At 39.3% G+C, this 22,914-nt stretch overlaps 1 long non-coding RNA gene across 1 annotated transcript in view; it reads left to right on the forward strand.

The window, feature by feature from the left end:
• The first annotated feature begins 927 nt into the window (after positions 1–927).
• LOC122422116 overlaps positions 928–22,914 on the forward strand; it is a 52,566-nt gene continuing 30,579 nt past the window's right edge. Inside the window, exon 1 of the long non-coding RNA XR_006263733.1 lies at positions 928–1,858. This is a non-coding gene — a long non-coding RNA (uncharacterized LOC122422116). The remainder of the gene's footprint in view (positions 1,859–22,914) is intronic.

A 22,914-nucleotide genomic window follows, 5' to 3' on the forward strand; every position in this document is an offset into this window, starting at 1 on the left:
TTTTTTTTTTTTTTTTTCATTACAAAGTAAGAGAGAAAAGGACCCTGACAAAACCACCAGTGATAGAAATTAATATCAGTAGAGCACTCTCACACTTTTACACTTCGGTCTTCAGTTCTAGCGGAGTAGACTAGAAGGTATTATTGCTACCTTACAGATGAGGAGGTTGAGATTTGGCTACTAAAAAGCTGCAGAGGCAGAGTTTGCTGCACATTCATTGGAGAAACACTGGAATTGGAGAAACGCCGTAAGTGAAGAGTAGGGGAAGGAAGAAAGTTGAGATGGTGATTAGGGTATTACCGGCTGACGGTGTAACCTCGTAAGCCTTGAAAAGCTGACAAGAATTGAGAATATTCGCAGTTTGTAACTAATCGTGTTATACCTACCAGTGACTGAAACAAAATTTGCTGTTTGTTTTCTTACAGTCTCCCCAGTTATTTTAAGGTCTTAACCTCCTTTTGTAGCAGGCGTAGAGGACTTTTAGTGTGTCCGTCTGCCAACCACTTGCCTTTTGGGGAGAGACAGAATCAAAAAGTACAGATCTTCCTCCACTTAGAGTAGAGTTATGTGCAGATAAAGTCATGTTAACTCAAAAATATTTTAATACACCTAACCTAAGAATGTCATGGCTTAGCCCAGCCTACCTTAAACTTGCTCAGAACACCTACATTAGCCTACAGTTGTGCAAAGTCATCCAACACAAAGACTACTTTATAATAAGGTGTTAAATATTACGTGTAATTTACTGATATTGTCCTGAATATGAAAAGCAGAATAGATGTATGGGTACAGAACGGTTGTATCAGTTGTTTGGTGGTGGTGTAGTCACTAAGTCGTGTCCAAGTCTTGTGACCCCATGGATAGTAGCCAGCCAAACTCCTCTGTCTGTGGGATTTCCCAGGCAGGAATACTGGAGTGGGTTGCCATTTCCTTTTCCAGGGGATTTTCCTGACCCAGGAATCAAACCCAGGTTTTCCTGCATTGCAGTGGACTCCTGGATGGCTAACGGAGCTGTGGTTGCTACCAGTGTCCAACATAACCATAAAGTATCGGACTGCATATCCATTGCCTGGGAAAAGATCAAAACTCAAAACTCGGAAGTATGGTTTCTACATATTGCTTTCAAACCATGGAAGAATTGAAAGTGGAACCATTGTAGTCCAGGACTGTCTGTAGTTAAAAGCAGGAATTAATTCCACACTGAGCCCAGATTCTGACTCTGCCTTTTAATTGTTCTGTGACGTTCGCCAATGTAGCCTATATATTTCACTTTTACTCATCTGCAAAATAGCAATGATAAACTTATTGATTATGAGAAAAACAGGTTAGCACATGTCAAATGCTTAGAACAGGGCCTGGCTTGGTGTTGGGCACTAGTATTCACATATTATTGTTTTATTTGCTTTAGTAATAGGCAATGTAACTCCTACACAGGCTCCATTCCACTTTTGTCTCCTCTCAAGTGTGTTTTCCTAACAGTGATACATTATAGTCTCAATTTATACCTCTTGTAATAGGTGTACTCAATAATTACTTCTATTACTTGTGGAGCTTCTTATGTCCTAAGAATGATTCAAGAGCTGGCATAAGCAGGGTGGACAAACTCCTGACCCTTAAAAAACTGTATATTCTCTTTGGAGGAGATTAACAATTAAAACATACACAAATAAAACAGTTTCACATACTAAATGTTATCTGAGGAGTCTATTTAATAGGGCTAGCTGCTGGAAGAGGTCACTATGTAGAGGTGACATCTGAGTTAAGTAAATCATTCATGATTAGAAGGATCAGCCAGAATATCATCTGCAGGAGAGGAAAAGTCTTTCAAGAAGAAGGACCCATGTGAACCAAGACTGAGGTAAGCAAGATCTTGACACTGTCCGGAGACAGAAATTGTGAAGAAGGGAATTGAACAGATCTTATATCTACACATTCAGACAGCTGACTGATTTTTTAAAAGGGGCAAGGCAATTGCAGGATATAGGTCACTTAAGTTCTTTAACAACACAATTCATGTTTATAGCTTTGCAACAGAACTCCTAGCTACTAAGTTTATCATTTAAATCTTTGGGTTCTTTTAGTGGGCATTTGTTAATTTCTCTTTCCTGTCAGAAAGGATATAGGCCTTTATTGAAATAGTCTGTCCTTTCCTGGAAAACAGCTTGGTGGTAGAAAAAGAATGGACTTTGACTTCAGATAAACTTGAGATCAAAGGGACTCTAGGTGAATTAAATAATACTTCTGAGCTTCAGCCTCTGTGTCTTTAGGTTGGAAATAATTGCTTTGTGTTAAGTGGTCTGAATAAAAGCCTCTGACATGTTTTTTGATGTAATAGCTATTCAAATTGTTAGTTTTCTTCCTTTTTTGATTTGTCAAGGCTTTGCATGAACCTGCCCCAATGCACCATGTCTGATCGCTATTCTGAGATTGCTGCTTGATTGCTTTGCCTGTGCTCGCCTACCTCTCCCCTTTGCACCTTCCACTTTTATATCATTTCCATCATTCCTTCCTTCTTTACTATCTCAGGATTGTAATTTTAGCACTTCAGCATTTGCCTTTTATTGGGGTTAATCCAAAGGTGCATAATCCATTTCCACTCCCATCTACATACCATCATAAAATATATTTACTTCATAACCTTGTTTTTAGTAAGAAATTTTTGAACTGCCCAAGGAATATTTGTTTGCTTTCAGGGGGGAAATTTTTTTGTAATTTGAGAAGAGATTCAGATAATGTTGTACATTCTGCTCCTTAAAAAGAATCAGTTTGAGTCAGTATTTTGACCTAGATGATCCGTCTAAATATAACCTGGTTTTCAACAAAATCTTTCAGTATAGAACTTCTCTCCTCTTTATTGGACATCTGTTGCTTTGTCTGATCAGCATTCTTCTGTTTCTTGGTAAAATGCCTTTTCCTGACCCTACATGATTCTGGTGTTATTGTTAATAGCAGGCATGGGTGTGATTAGGCCCTGCTAATTGTGGAGCCCCATCCCTCTCTCCTCATTGACTATACACCCAGGCTGGGCCAAAAAAGTTCCTCCATCAGTCTTGAGCATGTGAACTCTGAGAGAGGGTAGGTCTTTCCTTCTCTAGGATTATAAACACTAAGGATCATGAAGGTCTAGAACTGTGAGGGGCCATCTTGCCATCCCATGGAGAGAACCTGTTTGAAGATGTTCTCTAGAAGAGAGAGAGATCCTTTACATAGAAGTAGCTTGTACCAATTTTTGGACTTCCCAGTTGGTGAGTCAATACATTTGAGTTGGTCTTTTGTTAAATGTGTCCAAAAGAATACTGACCATATATGCTTCTATTAGAAGTGTATAAAGATAACCATGTTGTATTAACCTTTATAGCACCCACTGAGATTGGTGGAGTACCTTGTGAAGAAGTGAATGAAAGGCCTATTTCATAGCACATCTGGTGAAAGAAATCAATGGGCAGATCACAAAATAAATGAAAACTTATACTTTATTTACTGTATAATATAATACATCTGCTATGCAATTTGTCTATATAGAAATTGGTTTTCTATAACTTATCATGGAAAGAAATAATGCAAAATTTTAAGATGATTATTTCTACATACTGGGATTTGGGGAAAATTTTTTTTTCCTTTTGAATTTTTTTCTTTATGAATATCCCACATCTTCTGTAAGGCATGTGAGTAGCTTTTATGATCAGAAAGAGTTAAAGGCAGTATCTTTTCTTGTTCTGACACATTTTACTATTTCTTTATTTAAAGAAATTTTGGTGTTCAAACATTTTATCAGAGATACTTGTTTTGCTGTTTTTCAAGATTCAAACAGGAAGCTACATGATCAATATCTGAAAAGATTTTATGCCTTGTCAGCTCCTATAGTGTGAATGTTTGTGTCTTGCCAAATTCATATGTTGAAATCCTAATCCCCAAAGTTGATGGTGGTTGAAGGTGGGGCCTTTGGGAGATGAGGTGAGGGTGGAGCCCTCCTGAATGAAGTTAGTGCCCTCATTAGAGAGGCCCCACAAAGCTCCACCATGTGAGGACACTACAAGAAGTCTGCAACTTGAAGGAGATGATGGCATAACCATCAGGGTGGCATACTGATCTCAGGCTTCCAGTCTCCTGAACTATGAGAAATAAATTCCTGTCGTTTATAAGCCACCCATGGATTAAGCTTGAATGGATTAAGACAACAGCAGTTGAACACTAATAAGTCAGATGTAGTATATACTTTCCTTCCATATTTTTTTACTTCATGTAATAAATAAAAACCTTGAGCTTATCAAGTTTGGTTCTGGTTTCTATTGAATAATTGAAAGAGTTTCTGCTTTCATTCTTATCATTCACAATGCTAGGAATCTATCTCTCCTGTTATTATTAAGCTCTTCTATATGTTCAGAGGAATTAAGTCTTCAGCTTGTCATAAATACAACAAAATGAGGGGGAAGAGATGCAGGGGACCTTTTGATTTTCAGGGCACTCAGACTACTGTAATACGTGGGTGATCCTAGGCCAAAGCAAATTAGGCATATGGCTCTGTCTCAGGCATGTGACTGAAGTCCTTTGACTTACTCTCTTCTACAAAAAGAAGATTCATACTCATTGATAAAAATCTGTAAGAAAATACTTCTGTCTTTAAAGACTGAGGAGGGTGTGCAAACCAAGGAATGTGGGTAAGCCAGTAGAAGCTGGAATAGGCAAGAAAATGGATTTTCTTCTAGAGCCTCCTTTCCAAAATGAAAGTGGCCTTGGGGACATATTTTAGATTTCTTACCTCCAAAACTGTAAGATAATAAATTTTATGTTGCTTTGAGCCATTACGTTTGTAATAATTTGTTAACAGCAGCAATAGAAAACTAACATAGATTGCCAGATAAAATACAAAATGGTAAGTTACAATTGAATTTCAAATAAACAGTAGTTTTTTTGGTTTTTGTTTGTTTAGTATGAAAAGGGAAAAGTGAAAGTTTAGTTTCTCAGTCATGTCTGACTCTTTGCAACCCCATGGACTGTACAGCCTGCCAGGCTCCTCTGTCCATGGAATTCTCCAGGCAAGAATACTGGAGTGGGTGGCCATTCCATTCTCCATGGGATCATCCCGACCCAGGGATCGAACCTGGATTTTCCACATTACAGGCAGATTTTTTACCATCTGAACCACCAGGGAAGCCCATGTCCAATTTGTTTTCCAAATATTTGCATAGGGCATACTTATACTGAAAAATAAAAATTCTTTGTTGTGTATCTGAAATTCAAATGTAACTGGGCATCTTATATTTTTAAACAAAATCTAGCCACCCTAAACTATTATAGTTTGCCTTATTTATTCACATATGTATTAATTTCTGTTTCTAGTTTTATATACCAAGTTTTCTTAAAGGACGATGCTTATGTTCATCATAAGCTATATTGTTATGGGAAGTCATAGTATTCACAAAGCAATTTTTACCTGGATATTTCTCATTGCAATGTGAAGATACATAGTTGAAAGTTGCTGTTGTTGAACAGCATGACTTGAAAGTCTCCAAGTCATGTCCAACTCTTTGCAGTCCCATGGACTGCAGCACACCAGGCTCCTCTGTCCTCTACTGTCTCCTGGAGTTTGCTCAAATTCATGTTCATTGAGTCAATGATGCTATCTAACAATCTCATCCAAGCACATAGTTAAAAGTATTGGATGGCAAAGGCTCTTTTTGTATGTTTGTAGGAACTTCTTCTCTGGGTACAGGAGGAAAGCCTACAGATAATATCTCATAATTTTAAAACTATAATGGGTCTGATAGATCATTAAGTATAGGACTTGGAAAGTCAAATGATTCGCAGGTTATAAATGAGTGAAGCTGGTCAGTTTGGGACTTAGGAAGTGATGGGGACTGTGGTGACCTACATAGCACATGCCCTGTCTTAATGGATCAAAAAATCATTGAAACTTTCTGAGAGCAAAACAAAACACGGGCTTTTAGTTTGCTTAGTCTCCCTCTCATAGTCTCCATCACCCCAGTCTATCCAAATAAGCTCTTATTCTAAGTAAATGTGGTGTATTTGCCAAGTAGATGCAGCCTTCTGAGCAGTTCCTTATTCCCTTTCAGCCAGATTGCTGGTCCCAAGCTCATCCTATATAAATTCCAGAACTTCTACTGAGGAGATTTCATCTTTAAAAGCCATCAAGATTCTTGTAACTTCTGAATGTGACCCACTGACCACTAGCATCAGTATCACCAGGGTGCCAGTTGACAATCCAGATTCTCAGGCCCCACTGCAGACATTGAATCAGAGTTTTTGCAGAAGAGGCCCTGCAGTCTGTTTTAACAACTTCTCTAAGTGATTCCTACACGAACTCAAGTCAGAGAAGTCCTGATCTAAATGTCTTAGGGAAAAAAGGTACATCCGATTCTGGCGCATAGCCCTGGGATTCCCAGTCTGTTTTGTGCAAAATGTGCCTGCAGGCATCATCCACTCCCCTCTCCCCAGAGGACACTGCTAGTGGAGGGTTTACAGATTTCTGGAGTGAGGTAGAGACAGCGGAGGTTTTTTGGACCTCGTACTATTGGTGCCAGCAAAGTTGTGACTTCCTTAGGATAATTTCCAACTTGCTCTTTACTCAGGAGAACTTTAAACCACAATCTAAACCTGAGCTATGTTTTAACATCATGAAGTTTTAAAAACTTACTAGACATTGCTAAGAGCACAGCAAGACTGAGAGGAAAATACAGAGTTCCTATATACCTCCCCTCCGAGTATACAGACAACTTCCCTCACTGTTAACATCCCCTATCAGTGTGCTATATTTATTACAGATGAGGAATCTACATCAGTATCACCAAAAGTTCATAGTTTATTTTACAGTTCACTTTTAATGTGCATTTTGTGGGTTTTGACAAATGTATAATGACATGTTTGGGCTTCCCTGGTAGCTCAGCTGTCAAAGAATCTGCCTGCAATGCAGGAGACCCCGGTTCGATTCCTGGGTCAGGAAGATCCTCTGGAGAAAGGATAGGCTACCCACTCCAGTATTCTTGGGTTTCCCTGGTGGCTCAGCTGGTAGAGAATCCACCTGCAATGCAGGAGACCTGGGTTCGATCCCTGGGTTGGGAAGATCCCCTGGAGAAGGGAACAGCTACTCACTGCAGTATTCTGGCCTGGAGAATTCCATGGAATATAGTCCATGGGGTCAGAAAGAGTCAGATAATGACATGTATCCACTATTACCATATCATACAAAATAATTTTATTGCCCTAAAAGTTATTTGTGCTTTGCTAGTCATCTAGTCATCCTTCCTTCTCCCCTAACCCCTGGCAACAACTGATCTTCTTACTGACTCTTTTTTTGCCTTTTCCAGAATATCATGTGATTGGAATTACACAGAGTTTAGCCTTTCCAGGTTGACTTCTTTCACTTTGCAATATGCATTTCACGTTCTTCCTTGTCTTTTTGTGGCTTGATAGTTCATTTCTTTTCATTACTGATTAATCTGTTGTAAGGATGTTCCACATTTTGTCTATCCATCCACCTATTGAAGGACATCTGCATTGCTTATACTTCCTTATTGTTGAGTTCTTTGCATATTTTGGATAACAGAACTTCAGCATATTTGTCTTTTGCATTATTTTCTCTCAGTCTGGCTTGTCTTCTCATTGATAATGTCTTTCACAGAGAAATTTTTAATTCTAACAAAATGCAATTTATCAGAATTTATTTTGTGGATTGTTTCTGTAGTGTTGTAGCTAAAAATTCACATCCAATCCCAAGATTATCTAGATTGTCTCCTGTGTTCTGTGTGTTGTGTACTTTTTCTGCTTGAGCCCTAGAGTATAAATGATAGTTATTTTAAATTGCTAGATTGATCATTTCTGATATCCTTGCTATAATTGAGATCAGTTTGCTCTGTCTCTTCAAACTGTGCTTTTTGTCTTTCAGTATGCCTTGTAATTTTTTGTTGAAAATTAGACATCATGTGTAGGATAAAAGGAACTGAGGTATATAAGTGCTTTGTGATGTGTTGGTAAGGTGTGTGGGAGAGGAGCATTCTATAATCTCACATTTTGGTCTCAGATTTTTAGCGAGCCAGCGTGACCTTTGCAAGTCCTTAGGTGATACTATAAGGCTGGGAGGGATGAAGTTGGGTCCTTCTCTTTCCCAAGATTAGTGAGGCTATGGTAAAATCCCAATCTGTTGGGCTCTGCTTGCATGCTTGCTTGGTTGCATCAGTCGTATCTGACTCTTTGTGACCCTATGGACTATAGCCCACCAGACTCCTCTGTCCATGGGATTCTCCAGACAAGAATACTGTAGTGGGTTGGCATTTCCTTCTGCAGGTGATCTACCCAACTCAGGAATCGAACCCATGTCTCCTGTAGTTTCTATTAATTTGTGTGAATTTCTGCTCTAGTAAATTATGGTTTTCTGTATCTGCCTGGCTGCCTGGCCAAATTCTGTGGCAGTGGCTTATCCTGTGACCTCACTTCTATGATAAATCTAAGAAAAGTTATTGACTTAGTTTGTTCAGCTTTCTTCTCATTGTGTGAGCAGGGATGACATTTCTAAGCTGACTTTGTGTTGGACCAGAAACTGGAAGTTGTACAACATAAAAACTTAAAATAGATTTTTAAAATTTGAGAAACATGAATATAACACTTACTATATCCCAGGCCCTGGTTTAATGTGTTATAAATATTAATTCTAATAATTAACCTGTGTTGTTGTTCAGCCACGTCCAACTCTTTGCGACCCCAAGGACTGCAGCACGCCAGGCTTCCCTGTCCCTCACCATCTCCCAGAGCTTGCTCAAACTTATATCCATGGAGTTGGTGATGCCATCCAACCATCTCTTCCTTTGTCATCCCCTTCTCCTCCTGCCTTCAGTCTTTCCCAGCATCAGAGTCGTTTCTAATGAGTCAGCTTTTCACATCAGGTGGCCAAAGTATTGGAGTTTCAGCTTCAGCATCAATCCCTCCAATGAATATTCAAGATTGATTTCCTTTAAGATGGACTGGTTGGATCTCCTTGCAGTCCAAGAGACTCTCAAGCGTCTTCTCCAACACCACAGTTCAGAAGCATCAATTCTTTGGCACTCAGCCTTCTTTATGGTCCAACTCTCACATTCATACGTGACTACTGATAAAACCATAGCTTTGACTATATGGATCTTTGTCGGCAAAGTAATGTTTCTGCTTTTTAATATACTGTCTAGGTTGGTCATAGCTTTTCTTCCAAGGACTAAGTGTCTTTTAATTTCATGGCTGCAGTCACCATCTGCAGTGATTTTGAAGCCCCCCAAAATAAAGTCAGCCACTGTTTCCACTGTTACCCCAACTATTTGTCATGAAGTGATGGGATTGGATGCCGTGATCTTGGTTTTTTGAATGTTGAGTTTTAAGCCAGCTTTCTCACGCTTTCCTCTTTCACCTTCATCAAGATGCTCTTTAGTTCCTCTTGGCTTTCTACCATAAGGGTGGTGTCATCTGCATATCTGAAATTATTGATATTTCTCCCGGCAATCTTGATTCCAGCTTGTGCTTCATCCAGCCTGGCATTTGACATGATGTACTCTGCATATAAGTTAAATAAGCAGGGTGACAATATATAACCTTGATATACTTCTTTCCCAGTTTTAACCAGTTCATTGTTCCATGTCTGGTTCTAACTGTTGCTTCTTGACCTGCATAAACATTTCTCAAAAGGCTGGTAATGTGGTCTGGTATTCTCACCTCTTTATGAATTTTCCACAGTTTGTTGTGATCCACACAATCAAAGGCTTTAATGTAGTCAATGAAGCAGAAGTAGGTGTTTTTCTGGAATTCTGTTGCTTTTTCTGTGATCCAACGCATGTTGGCAATTTGGTCTCTGATCCCTCTGCCTTTTCTAAAACCAACTTGAACATCTGGAAGTTCTTGGTTCACATACTGTTGAAGCCTGGCTTGTAGCATTTTGAGCATTACTTTGCTAGCATATGAGATGAATGCAATTTTGTGGTAGTTTGAACATTCTTTGGCAGTGCCTTTCTTTGGGAATGGAATGAAAACTGACCTTTTCCAGTCCTGTGGCCACTGATGAATTTTCCGAATTGCTGGCATATTGAGTGCAGCACTTTAACATGAGGTAGGTAAAATTATCTGTTTTACAGATGGCAAAATCCAGGGCACAGAGAAACTGAGTGATTTTCTCTTAAGGTCACACAACTAGCAAATCATACAACCAGCATTCATACCCAAACAGTCTGTCTCAGGAGACTGTGTTCATAACTACTATTCCATTGTGCTTCTTGTAAATGGGAATCCATGTCTATGCTAAGTGTGTGAACTTCACCTTAACACTGAACCTGCTTATTTTTTCTCTCTGTGAGGATCTTAAATTTCCTCACTTGATTACTTTGCCTTTGATATCTGTATAGATAAGAAAGCTGCTACCATGGGCAGAGGAGCCTGGTGAGCTACAGTCCATGAGGTCTCAAAAGAGTCCAATGCGAATGAGTGACTAAATACCAACCAAATTATTAGATTATCAAACTCAATTTTTTATGCTTAGATTTGACACATAGTTAGAAGTACAACCAAGAAGTAGGGCTCATTAATGCAAAGAGACATGCACTCCAGCTGTAATCCCAAAGCTTGTATACAGGCAAGAGTGAGATGGGTATTGAGTGTTTATTAACAAGCAGTGGAAGACGCTGCATGTGCAGAAGGAGTGTCCGTCCTTGACTGAGAGCCTCTTACAGATTATATCATTTGTATGACATTCCCCTCTCTCCTTTAGCCCAAAGCTCAAGGATGCTTCACCTACATCATGACCAATTCTTCATTCAAATTTATAACTTCAAGGGAAAAGTTTCTACCTTTTCTTGTTTTCACCCTGTTTTCCTCTTTTTAAAGTTGCCCAGGAAGAAAGGCTTAGGTTGTTTCAGAAGCAGCAGTGTCAATAAAAGTGGGAATATACCAGACGATGCCAACTCTCCAGTGAGGTAGCAGTGGACAACCAAAGCCAAAAGGTGGTATCAGGTGGCCTCGTGTCTTTCACATGAAGTATGGTTTTATCTTGAGATAGTACTTCAGTGGTAGACAGCCTTTAAGATGACCCCCAGTGATCCCCACCTGCTTGCATTCAGGGCCTGTGTAATCCTCTCCCTTTGAGTGACTTGCATCTGGCCAACAGAAAATCTCCACACCAAGGGGATGACACTTCTGTGATTAGATGGACTGCAATTTCCATCCTGCAAGTAGGTTCTCTCCCATGTTGGTTTTGATGATGCAAATTTCTATGATAATGCAAAGTTCCATGTGGCAAGGAACTAAAGGTGTCCTCCAGCCAAGAGCCTAGTAGATATTGAGACCCATAATCCACAGCACAAGTGGAATTGAATACTGCCAACAATCACCTCAATGATTGTGGAAACATGCATCTCAGATTAAGCTTTCAGATGAGATCCCAGCCCTGGATGACTTTTTTTTTTTTTTTTTTTTGGCCGCACTGAGTCTTTGTTGCTGCACTTAGGCTTTCCCTAGTTGCAGCAAGTGCGACCTGCTCTCTAGCTGTGGTGTGCAGGCTTCTCTTCTTATCACAGAGCTCAGGCTGTGAGGTGTGCGGGCTTCACTAGCTTTGGCATGCAGCTTAGCTGCCCTGTGGCATGTGAGATCTTATCAGACCAGGGGTTGAACCGATGGCCTCTGAATTGCAAGGTTGATTCTTAACCACTGGACCACCAGGGAATTGCTCTGGCCAATATCTTGACTGCAGCCTTCAGCGAGAATTGTAAGCAGGCCCAGCTGAGCTCTGTCTGTATTCTTGACTTCACAGAAACTGTGAGATAATAAATGTGTGTTGTTTAAGCTGCTAAGAAAGAATAAACAGCTAGTGCCATTTCTACCATAAATTCTTCTCAGTAAGCTTTACTTTTGGTTTTCAAATTCCATTGTCCTAGTCTCATCTTTTAGAAAGAAATGCAGAGAAAACTGTATTTGATATTTTTTTTGCAACCTTCAAATCCATCAAAATGTTGCTAGAATATTTTATGAAGAAGTTTGTAAAACATAAAATGTCAGATCTATATCATTGAAATGTGCTTTCTTTAGTGATTAGGAAAATTTTTAATGATCTCTAAGAGGTGGCCTGAAAGGAAAGCATAGTAAGCATTTCAGGAATCTTGTTTTAGCTAAGTACTATTGGATTAGAACTATAATTTCTACCTCTGAAAATATAAAAGGCAGGGAAAAGTGACTTCTAATGTGCAAATGGAAAATCTTTGACCAACTTTGCTTTTACTTAAGAAAACAAAAGTAAAACAAAACTGAGCCTAAAAGGGTGACTAATTGAAGGTCACTGACTGAGAATCCATTCAGAATTGATTTTTTATTTGATCTGGTAATGTTATCTGAAAAAGTAAAATCATATTGGAAGCTCTGTTATGAGACTGTGCGCATGTATGTGTGTGTGCACAGTCAGTCGTGCCTGACTCTGCGACCCCATGAACAGTAGCCCACCAGGCTCCTGTGTTCATGGGATTTCCAAGGCAAGAATACTGGAGTGGGTTGTGAAAGAAATAATATCTGCTTATACATAGGGTCTGGAAGGAAAGACTGAAATTAGTAGAGGTTATATATTATAGCTGATCATGGTACTTTTTTTTTTCAATCTTTGTTTCTGATACTACTGATAAGTTAGATTGTATAACAAGCATATGTAAGAATTCAATCATTTATAGAAATATTTTTTGTGAGCATACGATGTACCAGTGTTTATTCTAAATACTGGGATAATGTAGTAAAACAAAATACACAAAGTCCCTAGGAGCGTTTGTTATAGAGACTGGTGGACACTAAAGATATCAACAAATAAGCAAATGTTTAAAACTGCCTGGCAGGGGTGAGTGATAGAAAGAAAAGTAAAGCCAAAGTCAGGCATGCATGAGGGAGAGTGGCTAGGAGGTTGCTGTGAAGTCAGCGTCATCAGGAAGTTGGCCTCCCCAGTGATGAGGCATTTGAGGACACCTGGAATGGGGGCGATGAGTGATTAAGTCAGTGGACTTTAGCGATCAAAATAACCAAATGGCTATGAAAAGGCTTGCTGGAAACAAGCAGGGTAACTTCCTGGAGTTTGTTCAGCAAGTACTTAGTACCCTTGGATGTGGTTTCTTGAGATAGAGTTTAATGAATAAAGAGCTCCAACTACCTGGTTTGAATTCCAGATCTTCAGCTTGCTTGCTGGGTGACCCTGGGCAGGTTGTAAACCTCTCTGAAAACAAAAATGGGGCTCATAATACCCTAATAAAGTGGTCATGAGGACTGAATAATATGTGAAAAGCATTTAGGACAGGCTTCAGTTCATGTTTAACAATAATAAACATTGCCTACAGCTCTTACTAAACTTCCTCTGTGACAATATTCTTTTTTTTAAATTTTATTGAAGTGTCATTGATTTACAATGTTGTGTTAATTTCTGCTGTACAGTAAAGTAAATCAATTGTATATATTCTTTTTCATTTTCACAGGCTATTGAATATAGTTCCCTGAGCTATAGTGTAGGAGTTTGTTTTTTATCAATCTTATGTATAATAGTTTACATCTACTAACCCCAAACTTTCAGTCCTTCTTTCCCCCACCCCTCCTTTGCAACCACAAGTATGTTCTCTATATCCATGAGTCTGTTTCTGTTTCATAGATATTTTCATTTTTGTCATATTTTAGATTCCACATATAAATGATATCATATGGCATTCGTCTCTTTCTGACTTGCCTCTCTTAGTATGATAATCTCTAGTTCTATCTATGAGAGTGGCATTATTTCATTCTTTTTAATGTCCAAGTAATATTCCATACTGGAATAGGAAATGGCAACTCACTCCAGTATTCTTGCCTGGAGAATTCCATGGACAGAGGAGCCTAGAAGGCTAAAATACATGAGGTCAAAAGAGTCAGACATGACTGAGCACACACACAATTTTCCATACAGTATTTATTTTTTATTAAATTAGGTTAACACATGTGACTCTCCAGACGTATTACCATATGCCTTTGATATATGACGGCTGTAGCCTTCAAATTTTCGAACCTGATTTCCTCAATAGCTTTTCTGGCATCTAGGAACGTTTTGGCACAAGATCCCAGAAATAGCTTCCCAAACAACTTAGGTATAAAGTACATTGTTAGAACAAAGGTATAAAGAAGTGTGTGGATATCAAGGGTTCTTCAAAATCATTTAAGAATCCCACACATTTTTTAAAATGTAAATTTTCTGGTGGTTCAGGGCATGGGCTTTGATCTCAGTGTTGGATTTAGGTCCTGGCTAGAGGAACTGTAGCATTTTGGATATGTCATCTTACTTCTCCAAAGTGGAGTTGTGACAGCTGACATTCATAGAATTTATTATGCACCAGATGCTTTTTAAAGACGTGTACATACATTAGCTCATTTAATCTTCACAGCCCCTTTTGAAGGGAGTTACTATTATTATCATCATGTTACACATGTTCAACACAAGGCAGAGATCAAGTGACTTTTCAAGGTCACACAGCCATTTAAGTGATAGAGTCAGGATTTGAAAGGATGCTATCTGGCTTCAAGTCTGTGCACTTAAGCCATACACTCCACTGCCTCTTGGTAACAAGAGTTTCTACCTCATAGGTTCAGTTCAGTTCAGTCGCTCAGTCATATCTGACTCTTTGCAACACCGTTGACTGCAGCACACCAGGCTTCCCTGCCCATCACCAACTCCAGAGCTTGCTCAAACTCATGTCCATCAAGTTGGTGATGCCATCCAACCATCTCATCCTCTGTCACCTCCTTCTCCTCCTGCCTTCAATCTTTCCTGGTCTTTTCCAATGAGAGCTTTCCTTGGTCTTTTCTAATGAGTCAGTTCTTTGCATCAAGTGGCCAAAGGATTGGAGTTTCAGCTTCAGCATCAGGTGAGTGAGTGAGTGAGTGAGTGAGTAAGTCATTCAGTTGTGTCCAACTCTTTGCAACCCCAGGGACTGTAGCCTACCATGCTCCTCTGTCCATGGGATTTTCCTGGCAAGAGTACTGGAGTGGGTTGCCATTTCCTTCTCCAGAGGATCTTCCTGACCCAGGGATCGAACTGTGTTAAAACATGTGGTGTATAAGCACTTAGCATGGTGCAAGACACAGAGTAAATATTTGTTACAATCATAGTAAATCATATCATGGCGAGTAGAACACCTGCATGCTCTGTTATAGGTAGCTTCCCTGGTGGCTCTAGTGGTAAAGAACCCACCTGCCATTGTAGGAGATGTACGAGACATGAGTTCAATCCCTGGGTTGGGAAAGTCCCCTGGAGAGGGAATGGCAACCCACTGCAGTATGTTTGCCTGGAAAATCCCGTGGACAGAGGAGGCTGGCAGGCTACAGTCCACAGGGTTGCAAAAAGTCAGACAGGACTGAAGTGACTTAGCAAGCACACATGCTCTATTATGGCTGAATAGTTAAATTATTTTTACTTTTTAAGGTTCCTTTGTTTGTGTTCCATCAGCTTTGCAAATCCATTAGTCTAGTAACCCTATTTTCTTAGAACATTGACTTAGCTAGTGAAATTTGTTTGTACTGAGCCCATGGTGGTTCCTGATGATCACCTCTTATATTTCTAAATGCTCACAGACCATCTGTTTGAGACTCTATTTTAGAATTTTGCTTGCAATCAATGTCAAGCTCATAATTTACATATTTGCCTTTTTGCATTCTTTTAGAATTTGGGGGACCTCTAGCTCTCTTCAGGGTAAAAATCTGGTTTATGTCATTGGTATACTTCATTAGTGATGAAAACTGTTAGAAATTTTCTCCATAATTTCAATTTTTTTGTTAAAGTAATGAGATATCTGTGTTGTTCTCAAAGAGCATTTGAATCATACAACTAGCAACTCTCCTATTTCAAACCCATGGCTGTATCAAACTGTGGGGCTGATCCAGCATAAAATAAGATTACTCATCTGTTAGAGGAAATTTTCCAGCAGGAACAGAAAAATTTAGGTAGGATGTGAGTCATATGATCTGACATTCATCTGCTATCTAAATAAATCCTATTTCTTTTGACTAAACCATATGCTTTAAAGGAATAAAAAAAAAAAAAGAAAATGTAAAATTTTTATACATTGAATCCTTTGACCAATTAGAACTTTTAGATATTTGAATTTCTAAGTTATAGTTGGACTTTAAAAATTCATCATTTGTCTTCTTTGTAGTAAACCTTTTCAACTGCATGTTTTCCTTAATTTCTGATCATCTAATTATGGCAAAGAAATTAAGGTATGCATGTTTGTGTTTGTGTCTATAAATGGTATTGTTTAGATCAAAAGCTAGCAGTAAAAGTTCTTAAATGTTAAAATGTATACTCCAGGGTCTCCCTTCTTAAATTTTCCAAAGGTCAATTGATTTATTAGAGACAAAAATGAAAAGTCCTAACTTCAGTTGGTCAGGCCAGCATTTTATTAACACAATGTACATTTAAAATGATAAGTGGCATCCGTTTCCATACCATAGCTGGAATCCAGGTACCACTGAAATGGATTTTGCCATGATCACCAAACTTTAAGTTGCCCACAACCCCTGTTTTATCTTTTGGTCTGATAAAGGCTATAGGTAAGCTGCAGTGCAACTACAAAGGATAGGGGTGGGAAGAGAAAAAAACAAGACAGACCAGAGATGGTGGATCATAGAAGAACCCTAACATATTATTTGAGGATTTAAAGTCTGTGTGAGTATATGTATATGCATGTAAGTGTGTGTGTGAAATTTAGATTGACTTACACCTCCTTGCTGTTAAAACCAATGGAATCTGAAGCCTCTTACTCGGTTTTTCGATAGCATTTGATGTCATTTGTCTTCTTGAGATAATTCTTTCCCATGACTTTTGTGACCTTCTTGAGATACTTTTTTCTCTTTGTTGTTGTTTGAGTTGCCCAGTCATGTCCTACTCTGTGACCCCATAGTCTGCAGCATTCCAGGCCTCCCTGTCCCTCACCATCTCCCGAAGTTTGCCCAAGTTCACGACCATTGCGTTGGTGATACCATCCAGCCGTCTCATCCTCTGATGCCCTCTTCTCCTTCTGTGCTCGTTATTTCCCAGCATCAGGGACTTTTCCAATGAGTCAGCTGTTGTCATAATACTGGAGTTCCAGCTTTAGCATCAGTCCATCCAATGAGTATCCAGGGTTTATTTTCCTCAAGATTAACTGGTTGAATCTCCTTGCAGTCCAAGGGACTCTCAGGAGTCTTCTCCAATACCACAGTTCAAAGGCATCAATTCTTTGGTGCTCTGCCTTCTTTACAGTCAAGCTCTCACAACCATAGTGACTTCTAATTCATCTGATGTTTCTACCTGTTTGGCCATTCCTTTTCAATCCCTTGTGGGGATTCCTCTTCCTCAGTTTATTTGTTAAGTGTCTATGTGTCATGGGATTCTGTCCCAGAGAATGTCTCCATTTCTATACTCTCAGTTTTCCACTTCCATGGTTTCATTGACCAGTTATCTGCTGATTACTCCCAAATATACTATGCTACCTCTAACCTCTTCTGGACTCTGAAGGTCTCTAAATGTTCTGTGGACATTTGAAATTTTTTTTGTCCACAACTGAACTCATTATCCTTCTTCCCAACCTTGTTCTTCCTTATAGTCTCTCTAGCATGTGCCAACACCCCAGTTGCTGATAAGCCAGAGTGGTGTTCTCATATCCATTCTCACTACACCCACCTCTCTCATAAATCACCAATTCCAGTTGATGACATCTACTTGAACACCTAACCCATTTATTTTCTCTGATGCTATCATCATGACCAAAGTTCAGGTTGCTGTTTTCTTTTGCATAAATTATTGTACCAGCCACAAACATGGCCTCCTGGTCTCCAGTCTTTCTTCTTCAAGTTCACTTTCCACATTATGATGCTTCCCAAACACAAAGCTAACCATGCTGTTTTACATAACAACCAATGACTTCCCATTGGTTTTAAGATAAATTCCAAACTCTACACCGTGGTTTACAGTGCCTTTTATAATTTTTGTTTGTTTGTTCAGTCGCTCAGTCACATCTGACTCTTTGCAACCCCAAGGACTGCAGCACGCCAGGCTTCTCTGTCCCTCACCATCTCCTGGAGCTTGCTCAAACTCATGTCCATTGGGTCAGTGATGCCATCCAACCATCTCATCCTCTGTCGTCCCCTTCTCCTCCTGCCTTCAATCTTCCCAGCATCACGGTTCTTTTCCAGTAAGTTGACTCTTTGCATCATGTAGCCAAAGTATTGGAGCTTCAACCTCAGCATCAGTCCCTCCAATGAATATTCAGGATTGATTTCCTTTAGGATGGACTGGTTTGATCTCCTTGCAGTCCAGGGGATGCTCAAGAGTCTTCTCCAACACCACAGTTCAAAAGCATCAATTCTTCAACCCTCAGCCTTCTTTGTCGTCCAACTCTCACATCCATACATGACTACTGGAAAAACCAGAGCTTTGAGTATACAGACCTTTGTCAACAAAGTAGTGTCTCTGCTTTTTAATATGCTGTCTATGTTGGTCATAGCTTTTCTTCCAACGAGCAAGCATCTTTTAATTTCATGGCTGCAGTCACCATCTGCAGTGATTTTGGAGCCCCAGAAGATAAAGTCTGTCACTGTTTTGTTTCCGCATCTATGTGCCATGAAATGATGGGACCAAATGCCATGATCTTGGTTTATTGAATGTTGAGTTTTAAGCCAGCTTTTTCACTCTCCTCTTTCACCTTTATCAAGAGGCTCTTCAGTTCCTCTTAGCTTTCTGTCATAAGGGTGGTGTCATCTGCGTGTCTGAGGTTATTGATATTTCTCCCCACAGTCTTGATTCTAACTTGTGCTTCATCCAGCCTTTCATTTTGCATGATGTACTCTGCATATAAGTTAAATAAGCAGGGTGACAATATACAGCCTTTTATAATTTGGTTCCTATTTATTGCCCCGGTTTCTTCTGTGAACTCTTCTGTCTTTATCTAGTCCTCAGCTATATTGAATTATTTTCAGTTACTCAAAGGCACCAAATTCTCTCTCACCTCTAAGCAGTTGCATTGGAGTTCCCTCTGCATAAATACTTTGCCTCACTTTTTTTTGTTTTTTGGTCAACTTGTAACCATTCTTCACTTCTCAACTCAGAGAAAGGAAATATTATTTCATGAAAACCCAGACTGGATAAGCCCCTTCTCTGTGTTCCTAGAGCATTCAAGGCATATATTTTAAGCCGTCTGTTTGTCTCGCTGTGTCTCTCACTTATCATCATCTGGAGGGCCTGTTTCATTCACTTTTCTATCATTAGCACCTGAGCCTGACACATGGCAGGTACTTACTAAATACTGAGTAAGTGAGAGAAGAGCAAGAATAGGACGGAGATGGGAACATATTTACTGGGATCCACAAGGCCTGCACTGCGCTCCCAGCAAAAGCAATCTTCAGTTACTTTTGCCTTTCTACTGTGGTGCAGGCACTATTCAGAGCAACTGCCTTACATTTAATTTTCCCAACGATCCTGAGTAGAAGAGGATTTTGATGCTTAGATAAATAAGGTAGCTTACCAAAAGTCAGACATCTTTAATTTGAGGCTTTCTCCTCTTTGGTAGAGGAGCTGTGTGTTCACCAAGTCTAACAAGGCAGATTACTAACAGTATTTTGCTTGAAAGTACCACCAACGTGATTATGATAGACTTAATAAACACATATATTCTTCAAATTAGAAAATGTCATTTCATTTTAAATAGCCATACATCCTTGTTATGAGAAAACTCTTAAGACTATTATTAAGAACCTTTACCAACACTGTATAAATTAAGTACAATTTCAATGAAACTACCCTCTTTCAAAATAGTTTTGAAACCTTCTCAAGAAGGATGGATGGTGTTTTCATCATAAGCAATAGTATGGACTATACCAAAGCCAGTGAGGTGAGCCAAAGCACCACGTACCTTTCAACCAGCCTATCGATTTAAGATGCATAAATAAATTGGTTCAGTATTGGGAAACTTTACAGAATTAAAAAAAAACACATATTTAGCCATCTAAAATGTATTTCACCAGCTGCTTAGTGCATTCTATTTTCCTGTAAGAGATTAGTCAATATTTTGGTAATCAAGACTTGGAAGGCAGTTTGAAATTCTGCTTTTCACAGAGAAAGTGATCAGTATATATTTTCCTGAAATGATTTTAAATGGCAATACTCTCAATTTTATCACGAAGGAACTACAAGCTAGTTAATTAACTTTGTGTGAAAATAAATCCATAGCAATAAGCACTGGAAAGAATTATAGAAGACTTAAACTAGTGAATGTGTTAGAGTGCTGGGATGTTTTCTCCCGTAATTTGACAGATGATGCTGTGTTTGCCATTGGTAAAAGTCAGGGACAAGTACAAGGTCTACCAGCAGTGTGTGCCTGGGCAGCCTCTAATATCCGGCCCACATCTACCTAAACTCTTGTTAAGCAGCCCTGTGGACTGGAAGTAGGTGGCTTCAACCTGCAATCACTCTGCTCAGGCTATGATGTCTATTTTGGCTCAAGACTTATGACACCAAGGAACAAGATTCATTCTGTTCCAAAGTGCAAAGCAAATTGTGCTGATTAGCCCAAACTCTGTAAACGCCCTATGCTCAGTAATTCACGGTTGTGTCGGGTACTTAAGAGCTTTCAATGGAGCCGAAGGATAGAAACAGGGATGCTGGGGGTTGACTTCTCCCCTGATCCTTACTGTAGGCGTCACATGGGTGGCTGGGGAAAAAATAGGGGAACAGCTGGAGCAAAGCAGGGCCCTTGGCAGCAGAGCAGGGTGTCAGAACCCGATTTGGCTAAGCAGAGTGCCGTTGGTAGTTGTATCAGGAGTGCCAGATCCTTTCAGGCTGCCAAGAGAGAGCAACTGTTGGTGAGTGGGTAGAACAAAGAGGCAAAGGGAAGAACGTGAGCCTGTTTCCAAGGAGGGGTGGGAAATAAGCAATGGAGAAGATGTCTTCAGAGATGCGACATGTTAGAGGCTATTTTCTGTGTGTATGTCGGGAGGTCAGGGGTCATAATCTATATTAAGTGAATTACATATAAGGTAAGGTCGGTGTGTGTAAGGAGATGATACATAGTGAGGAACTTCCAGTGAAGCCAAGATGGACTTTGTTCATGGGCTCACTCTGACTCTACACAAGAGATTTAGAGACAAGTACAGGGCTCTGATCATCTCTATGACAGGCTGGGCTTGGCACAAGAAGTAACCCATTGGAACTATGAAGCTCCCTTGTGACTCCTGATCCAGAAGAGGGCTTCTTGCATTTCAAGGAGACCTGATATTAGAACCCCAGGAATCCACCAGGCTTGCCAAAGCAGACTAAGTAGTCCAGTTTACCAGGTATGATCCCTTGAAAATAATGTGTCTAACTATGGATGAGTGACCTCCGGGTAGGATTAATGAAATATTAATATTCAGCCTATTGATTGCTTATCTGTAGTTCATTTAATACAAATTTTGACCTTTTATGAAGAAACACCTCCCATCTCTGTGGGCATCTACCCCATTGCTAATTACCCACCACTCCTTGATAATTTGACCTATCTGCCTTTTTGTTCTGCACCCTCCCCTTCCCCCACCCTGCAGACCTTCTTTCTTGGCAGCTCAATAAATAAGCAATGGGTCCAAAGGAAATCAACTAGAAAATCTTGAAATAAAAGTTTATCTCAGTTTTATCTTACTATTTCCACCTCAGTCTGCTTGTTTTCATCACTTTGATACACACTATATTAAATTATAATGCTCTTTTCCATATTCTGCCCTGTAATTGTTTTCTACTTTTTAAAATCTCTGAATATAGTTTCTTCTTATGCAGAAAGTAACAATTCCTGAAAGTTGGGGATGCATTTTTGTTGTTTGGTGTTCTATCTAATGCATAAGGATTGAAGTGTGGATGATGCAGATATAACGTTAATACCAAGTGTTTTTAATTCTTTACTTAGTACCTGAAACAGGACATGTGCAATTAGACCTTTAAAACCCATTTGTCAATTAACTCGATGGCTCTTATGTGTTTTTAACTGTAAATCTCTTTTGGATAAACTGTTTGACCACTTTCAGCATAGTTTTATTAATATGCTTCCCAGATCTACGTTTTAATGGTATAATAATAAAACCAACCCACTCCAAATCACTACTTTATTATGTATGTTTCTAAAATGTTCTGAAATATAACAACAAAGTATATTTGGCTGAAGAATATTGACATTATTAAATTTGAAGATAATTATAAATGACTCTCTGGACTTAAAGTGTGTTCATCTTTGAAAACAATTCAGGAAACTCTACTCATCTCTTCACATTGTTGGAATTGAATTTGTGCACTTTGAAGAAAGTACTTTGTTCTAAATTGGAGAAGGTAGTTGGGATCAAATTAGATAATGTATATAAAAGTGCCCTGTTAATTCCTTGGTAGATGTCATCAGTATCATTAATGATGATGATAGTTATGGAACAGCCGAGAATACGTTTAGGCACATTTGGAACTAGAACCTCGCTGGGTGGGGCTGTCACCCATGAGACAATTAGAGGCTGCCAAGCTAATGCTTCTCAAATTGAATGTGCCTAGGGATCATTTGGTGCTATTGCTGAACTACTGTTTCTGATTCAAAATCTGGAGTCTGGCCTGGGTGTCTTCATTTCCAAAAAGCTTCCAGGTGATGCCAACTCTGCTGATCCAAAGAAAACACTTCATTCAGCAAGGGTTTACACCTTCATAAAGTTTGCCAAATAGGGAAAAAAAAGAATATTTGGCAGAATGAAGCCAAGCCTATGTTCTCTGGAGTGCAGACCACATGTAATCCATTCTCACAGCAAATTTATGAAAACAGGCAGAGAAAGAATCTTTATATCCTATTTTGCCTTTGTTTTAAATTGTAAATATTTTATTTTCAATTCAATTGATCTCAAAAACATCTACTGAGCAACTATTGG

The sequence above is a fragment of the Cervus canadensis genome, chromosome 19, assembly GCF_019320065.1.
Source record: "Cervus canadensis isolate Bull #8, Minnesota chromosome 19, ASM1932006v1, whole genome shotgun sequence".
Classification (NCBI taxonomy): Eukaryota; Metazoa; Chordata; class Mammalia; order Artiodactyla; family Cervidae; genus Cervus; species Cervus canadensis.